The sequence below is a fragment of the Chinchilla lanigera genome, unplaced genomic scaffold (assembly GCF_000276665.1).
Source record: "Chinchilla lanigera isolate Chin_1 unplaced genomic scaffold, ChiLan1.0 scaffold00006, whole genome shotgun sequence".
NCBI classification, from domain to species: domain Eukaryota; kingdom Metazoa; phylum Chordata; class Mammalia; order Rodentia; family Chinchillidae; genus Chinchilla; species Chinchilla lanigera.
In genome coordinates, this window is record NW_004955407.1 from 25,449,491 (window position 1) to 25,458,732 (window position 9,242).

Sequence of the window (9,242 nt, forward strand, 5' to 3'; positions counted from 1 at the left end):
CGAGAGCCGCAGCGGCGCGCACGTGGCCGCGGGGCCAGCCCGGCGAGCGCTGGGAGAAGGCGCTGGGCAGCGGCTCGGGGAACCCGGGGAGAGGGCAGGAGGAGTTGCTTAAAAATAACAATTTAAAAAAAAAAACAACACTTGAACTTCTTGGCCAAGTCTCCTTAGCTGATCGCGGCTGTTGGAGAGGCCAGAGATGGGTGTGGAGCAGTGCGGGTCCAAAGATAACGCGTGTCTCTTCGAGTTTCTCTTGGAAAATAACCAGTAACTAAGTTTTACAAAGTTAGGATCATATTTTAGATGTTGATGTCCTCGTTTAATGAAATGTAGAGTGAGCAAACGTTCAATGAGCTTGGGTATTTATTTATTTAGTTATTTGGGGTTTGTATTGTTTGAGTCAGCGTCTCCCTGTGTAGCCCAGGCTGGCCTCGAACTTATGGCGATCCTCTTGCTACCTCGCCCTAGAATACAGGCCAGCCTGGGTGTTTGCTTGAAGGTGCCAGGGTGCAATTCTGCGAGGCACACTGGCTGGGTTTCTTGTTTGTTTTTTCTCGCAGGACTCCTGTGAATGTCTTATCTTTCACAGCGCTCCAGAGCAGACCAGGTTAAAAAAAAAAAAAAAGAAAGAAAGAAAATTTTTTTCTATCATCAAAGCAGCCATGTTAGGATGATTCAGAATAAAATGTAACCTGTAAATACGGGCATGAACAGCTGGCAAAGACATAAGTGAGAGTTCAAACTGTGTTAAAAATGGAAAAACTGAAGCCCAAAGAGGTTAAGTTACTTCTACAACAGATTCAAGACCCTCTGATTTGAATATATCAAAGGTATCTAATGACACTTATAACTCAGTGTACATTTTGCATTTTTTTTAGGGATTGAACCCAAGGCCTTTGAACTGAGCTGCATCACCAACCAGTTTTAAGGGCTTTTGAGATAACATCTTTCTAAGTTGCCTAGGCTGAACTCAAACTTGAGTTACTCCTGTCTCAACCTTCCTGCACCTTATACATTGCTTTAACATAATGTATAATCTAAGTGCACTAGTAATACTCTTTGAGTATTAAAAATTCTCTATGTAAAGTATTTAATTGCTTATCTATGTTAGCAATAACATAAACTCTAAAGTGTTAAGATCTTTAGCCATCAAAGCAATTCCCTGCCTTGGCTAATTTATTAGTGACAATGTAAGGAAATAGGCAGGGTACATAGTGTTAGCCCCATTTCCCCACGAGGACTTGTAACTCAGAGAATTTGAGTTTTCTCCAGCAAGGTCACTCAGTCCTCAGCACAAAGTCTACTTTGAGGTAAGGGTATGTTCTTTGGGGTGGAGGGGAAAAGATTGGCTGGACTGCAGGCTTTTGACCATCAGTCTAGGCTTTGTTGCATATATCTTGCTGCCCCCATGATCTCTGTCACACTTACTAGTTATTCTGCTGCAAGGGCTCCCTCAGAATGGCCTGGACTCAGCAAGCTCCCTGCTGCAGTAGCCCAGTTCTCTCTGGCCATAGGCTGGGACTTCCCACCTACACATTAAGAATGAGACCTTTTGACTCTGGCTAACACCTACAACACCCTCAAGGGAGAACCAGCCTTTAAGGTATTGTACAAACCTCAACTCTCATCTTAACCTACTAGTATGTAAGAAGTATAGCTTAATGATCTTTACAGTCAAAGTAAAAGTCCCAAAGTGTCACATTCTCTTGCTGGGAAGGCTGGCGTTCCTCTGCTTAAGGTTGGAGGGATACAGGTGAGCAAGCTAGGCATGGCCCTAAAAAGTGAGGAGAAAGGCTAATAGGACATTGCTACACAGTCTGACGTCATTTCAATCATGGTAACATCAACACTTGCACTACTGGAACGTTCTAAAAGTTTTACCAGACTTTACTTTCCGTGAGCAAACAAGATCACTTTCATCTTTCCTCCTAGTTCAGCAAATCAGTCTTCTGTGAATCAAAAAGTCCATCTAGAAAGCCCTAGGTTTTAACTTCTGAAATTTTCTCACCAGCTATTCTGTCATGACTAAGATCTACCACTCTATATATATGGAGTTGTTTTTTTTTTTTTTCTTTCATTGTAGAGTAATAGTTCTTAAGCCTCCTCTTTCCTCCCTCTTTGGGATTATAATGGAAGTTAGGTATTATTTTCCCAGAATTTTTTTAAATGTGTACCCCCACATAATTTTGTGCTCAGGGTCAGCAGGTTAGTGGCTTCTGTGACTCTTCAGCCATCACCCTCCTGGGCAGTACAACTTCATACTCCAAGCCTGGCAGGAAGAAACAGTTGGAGTAGGTGAAAGTGGTATGCAAACTCTTTACCTTCTCCTGCACTAGACACCTCCCTCCTTAACTAGTAGGAGTCTTTGTTGTTTGAACCATTGGCCACTACTTAGCTGAGCTGCTGATTTTAATGGCTTCCTTGCTTTAGTGCTGGGCCTCCAGCCCACAATGGAAGAGCAACAGCCAGAGAACTGTGGTGTGTTTTTAGCTCCATCACTGCAAATCCTTGTGCCTCCTTTTTCTTATTCTCCCAAGTGAGCGATGAGGACTGAATCACTTCTTAAACCCCTTAAACTGAGGAAATTCTGTGAGTCCAGAATAATTATCCAAATCCCTTTCATGTAGCTCCTAAGGGAACTGACCTTTCTGAGTTCGTATCCTCTATGTCCAGCAAAAGTTAGAGTATGAACCACTGAAACTTGCTATAGGATATAATTGGTCTTTCACTGATCTCAACTGGGTTCAAACTTGGTACATGTTTCCTGAAAATGGATAGAGTAAAAACCATGCAAAACACTTTTTTCGAGGGAAAATATTAAAATTTCAAAAGCTGCTTTTTATCCCACCTTTCTACGGACAACTTTCTTATATATAAGTTCATGTACGTAAACAGATAAACATACATTTTAGAGATAATAAGCAGTAACTTTTATGTATACACATATTTATAAATACATATTGCTTTTATCAGGCTCTTAAGGAAAGCAGTGCTTTTAATTTGGTCTCTGCTGTGTGATTCTCAGCAGCCACGAGACCCTTTTCTGCCCTCTCCATCAATCAGTGTCTTTGAACTTACAGTATTCAGGGCCTCCAACAAAACCACCTCAAAAGCACACTCGCCCTCAGATTAGCACATTGCATGTCAGAGCAGCTGAGCGTCCTCACTCACCATGCTAATGTAGAGGAATACGTACTTGATTTCTAAAATTACCATCCTTGCACAGAACCACACACTTGTGCAAAAATTAGGCTTCACATCAACGCGGTGGCTGTAGCTTAACTCAAATTGTGACTATCTGTGTTCATTATGACCAGGTAAAATTAAAATTATAACCAGGTATGGGTAAACAGGGCCAACGCGCCCAACAGTAGAAAAGATTAGTGACGAATATCAAATAGGTGCTTTAATGAAATGAAGCTGATGATTAGATAAAGGGAAACAGTGATGTTCGATTACATTTGTGCCATTCCTCCATCAGTGAGCGCATTCTGTCCAAAGTATTGTTTCCTGGCTGGGTTTACAAAATGCTGTGGTCCTTTATGTGCCTGTCCCCCCCAGCCAGACTGCCCAGTGTGCAGCCCGGCTGCTCCTTCTCCCCTACTGTAACCTTAGGAAAATCATTTCCCCTGCCCGCGCCTCACTGTCCCCGTGTGTACATGGGGAGAATACTAAAATTCTTTCCTGAGGCTGTGAAGAGGAATAACCAAGTTAGGATACATCAAGCAATCAGAATGCGCTGGCATGGAAGCAGTCCCGTGTGAGTATATGCTATTATCATGTATAAATTAATTGTATAAGTGGATGATCTTGTCCATTTCAAGAAACCAACTTTGAAAGTGAGATACACATTCAGAGAAAGTAAATATGTGTGTATACAAGCATCTCTAAAAATTCTTGATGCATTTTAAAGAATCATTAATTTTAGATTTTGTGCTGTTTGGGGGGATTTAGGATTGAACCCAGGGCCTCTCCTGTATCCCCAGCCCTTTATATATTTATTTTGAGATAGAGTCTTGATAAGTCACTAAATTACCCAGGCTGCACTTGAACTTTCAATCCTCCTGCCTCCTTAATTTAGTAATTTTCAACAGTTATGAAATTCATATGTTTACTTCACCAAAAGAAAAACTCATAAAATACTTCAGAACAATTTTTCCAACGAAACATTTTATGTACCTTTTAACGATTAGTTTATGACTCTGAGGTCGGGATAAACCAAACAACTCTTTTAATTTGGCTTATACAGACTTTTCAGTAACCTCTAATCTATATGATGATTCAATTATGAAGTAGTAAATCTGTCTGGACTTGTCCATGTAAAATGGCAAGGTTACCATGTGACAGATGTCCAGATATTTACAAGGTCCTCCCTAAGCATTGATTACTAGTGTCACTGGTACTATGGCTAACATCTTTCAGCCTTGATTATGAGCCTGGTAACCAACCTTACATGTGTTGTGTCACTTCATCTCCACAATGGACTTTCGTAGTAAAGTCATTGTCTCCATTTAAATAGGAGAAATTAAGACTCAAAGAAGTCAAAGTGTCAAGTGACACTCAGGTAGTAACATTAATAAACTCTAGGGTAAAACCCAGGCAAGTTGAAACCAGAACAAGGAATACTCTTCCCTTAGGTAGACATACTAACTGTTACCTTTTGCCTCATTGCTTTACTTCTCCCTGTCCTTGCCTCTCCTTATCTCTCTGTGTTTATATTGTACACACAGACCTGAAACCTCACCTCTAAATGCTTTGACACATATCCCTTAAGAACAGTGCCAGTTCTACACGGTGAAAGCACATGATTATGGCATTCAAATATGGTTCGAAAAAGTAGAGATAAAACCCAGTTTTCACCCACAAGTCCAGATTTTCCAGATTTACCCTGATTATACTTTGTGGACTGAGATCCATGCCTCACAAGGGTCCATTACTAATCTGGAATACTAACAACTCTTAATATAGCTCCACATTTACAAGGTTCTGCTACACTAGTCTGCTAAGAACATTGCATATCACATTTTACTGAAACGCTTGTACTAAATCCAGGTCTGCTGTGCAGAAAAAATGCCTAATCTCAATTCATAGTATTACTGAAAGTTGGCTCCATATCCAGCACAGAGGTAAGACCCACTTTCTGCCCTCACGTATGACTCAGAGCTATGGAAGAGACATGTGATCATCTCCATGCAGTGTGATGAGTGGGTAGAGAAAGAACTAGCCACATTGGGAAACAGAGAGAGCCTAGCTGCTAGGAGTGGGATACCTGACAAAGAACCTTTAGAAAGAGTGGGCAAGTCCATTTGAAGAACGATTTGGCGTAGATATACCTAGTGCCTCAGTGTGTGCTGATCTCAGGATGACATCTTGGGGAGCACCATCAGTAACCCTTATTTGGTTTGCTAAGGTACAGAGTAAAATGCCATACAGCATAAAACATAAATAGTGTGGGTCTTGCCTTGTAACTGAGAGTATCCCGTATTTGGAACATTATAAGACACTCATTTTTAACAAGGCAAAGTCAAACCTTCTGTTTACAGAACTTGCTCAGTTTGTCAAACATAATTTTCATTGCACAAATTCTTCCTTGCTTGGGGCCATTATGGTGTGTGGAAATAGAAAACTACGAATTGTGGCTTGTCAAAGTAGGAAAGCAAATTTTCCCTGTGATTTAGACATATGGACATTACTCACCACAACTCATAAGTTCCGATGGGTGTGTTTCATTGAGACAGCATTGAGAGTTAATGCTGTGAATCCAAGTGCACGGAGGCCTTACAGAAGAGGAGCCTCTTAAAGAGTGACAGAGACTATTCCAGAGACAGTAACTGCCATCACATTTTCTTTTCTCCAGGGTGGAAGAAAAGAAAGGCTCTAAAAAAAATAAATTATAAACAAAATGAAAAAAGTTATTATTAAACAAGAAGATGAGGAGAAAGATCTAGGGATGGGGGAAAGGAAAGTGTGAGGGGAGACAGTAATGATTATCAAGATGCGATATGCATATATGCTAATTCACCAAGATGATTGCAATTATTATCAGAAACATATATTAAAAATAGAAAAATTAATTAAAAAGTTGCCCTATGGAAAGATGATATTTAAAAGTTTAAATTTGTAGGCACATGGGGAACCTTTTACATAAATAGGAAATAAGAATGGCCATCATTTAAAGCAGCAGAATGCATCCCTCCCTGAGCTCGCTCTTGTTTTTATTTGTGATTGTTTTATAACATTTTAACAGCGTTTGGGCCCGTAGCTGAGCCACTGTGAGGTCAGGGTACTGAGGAAGTCATCCCTCCCTGGGACACGCCAGTCCTGGGGGGTGGGGACAGGGCTGGCACAGCTCCTATTTCAGCAGCTTACTCTGCTGCACTGACTCTGGGGAAAAATTCCTAACCTGTTTTTTTCCACACCCTTATCTCAAAAGTGAAGGTATTAATCACTGTCCATAATAAAATTATTGGAGAAGTTACTTAGTTTGTAAATAAGTTCCACAAGTCATTTCAGTAAAAACTTCCTGGTTTTAAAACTGGAGAAAACAGATATAATCCCCAAAAGCCAGTATTTTTTCTCTTCCGTGCATTCACAATTAGATGTTCACTCAGTGGAATGGCTACATAGCAATTCTGCAATATCTAATATCTAATTTGGCTTTCTTCTGAGACAGTTCAAAACTATTTCACTTTTTTGTTGTTTTGATTAATATCATTTGCAAATTCTTGAACTACATAAACGTATGTTGTAGTAATGCTGTTTAATATACAGATGGTTCTTTTCAACAAGGAGCTCTTAATTTAGAAATAATAGTTATTTTCAATAAATAGCTTTTAATTAGAAGTAGTAAGTCAAGGGAACTAGATTTGTACCAAAGTGTATGAAAGAATATATCACAACATAATTTTATAATTTTCCCTTGCAGTGGCTTACACAGGTAATTTTTCTTCAATATAAAGCTAATGATGTGAAGTGCAATCTTATTAACTAAGAGTTTTTTCTATACAGCGATCATTTTACTTTTAGAAGCTGCACTTGTGTGCTTTAGAAGATGTAACCACCACTGCTTACAGTCTTGGTAGTAGCCCACACCAATTCCTCCTCAATAACAGAACTTGTGAATGCCAGAGGAATAATAATATTCTGCCCCCATTTCCTAACAGCAGAAAGTTGACTTGTCTTTACAATCAGTTACTGACACATAACACATACTATTCTACAGAAAACAGGTGATAAACTTTAAACAAATAAACAGACCTTAAATATACAATTTTTCAATAAAAATAGTATTTCAAACCCCATTCTTCCTTCCACAAATAACTTATTTGCATTTCAAGAAGAGACCACCTGTGACCTCACCTCCCACTTTGGTTCTCCCACCATAGAGGATGGTTCTGATAGTAAGAAACTCAGACAAAGTAGAAGGAAAGCACCAGGACAGACACAAGGTATTTAAAGGAGCAGATCTTTGGGGTGTATTGTTTGCGTGCCCTTCAGCTTTTGGCCCTAGGTCAAAAAGTAACCAACAAATTGTTGTTATGCCGAAGATTAGCTATGAATATGTCCAAAATTCCTCAGGATCTTTACATATCTGTATTAATCCTTATTGATGACATCCATGACCTACCCCAACACTCTAGCTTCAGAACACAGAGAATGAAAATAAGTCCTAGTGGGAAAGTCAGAATCTGCTTCCACATATACAGATATACGCTAATTGCTTTTAGTAAGTAGATCCATGTAGGAATCAACTTTGACTTCCATTTGAATGGCTGTGCTTTTGACAGGTACCCACACAATTAAAGTGGGACAAAGTTTAAAGGAAATTAGCTAAACTCAATCATTTCAATTTTCAAAAGCATGATGATATTTCTTTTCATCTATTATATTGACTTTAGAGCTAGACTTTGTATTGCTGTATCAACATAGGATCGTCTCTTTTCATAGAAATAGATATGTGTTCACTTTATAACAACAAATTAATAGTTTCCAAATATTTTGAGATTTCAAAGGGAATAGTTATCTCATGATGGCTTTAGCTATGAAATTCAACCACTGACGGTTTAAAAACATTCTTATATCATGCAGTTGCTTTGATAGGCAAATATTAAATTGTTGGTGCTGAGAATAAGCAGCAAAATTTGAAGACAGAGATATATAAAATTGAGGGAGGATAGAAATTATGATTCTTATGTAAAAACAGATCCTTACAAGATGAATAGAGTTAAGGAGATGAATGGTGGTGTTGATTGCAGAACATTACAAATGTGCTGAATATCACTGAGTTGTAAACTTAAATATGATTAATATGGTAAATATTATCTGTAATTTATCACACAAAAATTGAAAAAGAGATCAAACCTAGGCTATATTCTTCTCTGAATATATAACATCCAATAACATCTTCCCTAGCAAATCAATAAGGTAAGAATAAAAAGATATTTGGAAATCCTATACCTCCTTTACTCCCAAAAAAATCATCCTTCACAAAAGCATAATTTAGGAGAAACTTTCCTGAATATGCTTTCAGATTAGATCTTATTCCCAGAGGAAGAGTAACCTGCCAAATAATGAAAGGTATTTGGTACTATTATTTGTCTGATGTAAAGCGCTTCATCTTATTAGGTTCTTATCCAAGGTGAGGATTGGTTTTGAAATTTACACAGTAACAGTTCTTTCAAGCACTAGATTTAACACGGCATCTATTCCCAGCTATTGAAAGGCACGTTGCTACAATAAAACCTACCGACAATGGATATTTCATACAAAAGGTCAAAGGCTTTTGTGAAGGGAGGAGTGCAGAACTACCTAAGCAAGACCCTAGTCCCATTTATCTTGTATAATTCACAATAATTTCTCTTGTATTGCTATGCACTGCAAATTATGCTTGCTGTATTCTTACCATTTTGGGTTGATGCAGTCACTATTAATTGCCAGGTCTATAATTGTGTATAATTCTTCTGCCACTCTACCAGCTGGCAGGGGTATTAACTCCAAACAGAGCCCTTCCTTTCTTTTTGCTTTATGACATCATCCTCTGCCAAAGCCCTGGCTAGCAGACCAGCCTATCCTGTCTGTGATCAGTAGTATCCACTCAGGTGCGCAGCAGCTCTGTTCTTGACTGACAGCAACGTTGAAAGCAAACACACCTTCCACTTTTAGGAGGTGGGAAGTTTATTGAATATATTTTTTAAGATGTTCTTGGATATTTTCTCCTCAACTCTGTTTATTGAAGTTAATGTTTT

The 9,242-nt window shown here is 38.8% G+C and overlaps 1 long non-coding RNA gene across 3 annotated transcripts; it reads right to left on the reverse strand.

The window, feature by feature from the left end:
- Nucleotides 1-347: 347 nt before the first annotated feature.
- On the reverse strand, nt 348-8,977 carry LOC102016447. 3 transcript variants are annotated; one of them, XR_259581.2, is made up of 4 exons: nt 8,900-8,977; nt 5,695-5,874; nt 2,642-2,761; nt 348-588 (listed from the first exon to the last, which is right to left on the reverse strand). It is a non-coding gene; the product is annotated as an uncharacterized LOC102016447 (long non-coding RNA). The 3 variants fall into 3 exon arrangements; XR_259583.1 differs by lacking the exon at nt 348-588 and adding an exon at nt 1,791-2,266; XR_001231470.1 differs by lacking the exon at nt 348-588 and having other exon boundaries at nt 2,285-2,761.
- Nucleotides 8,978-9,242: the final 265 nt, after the last annotated feature.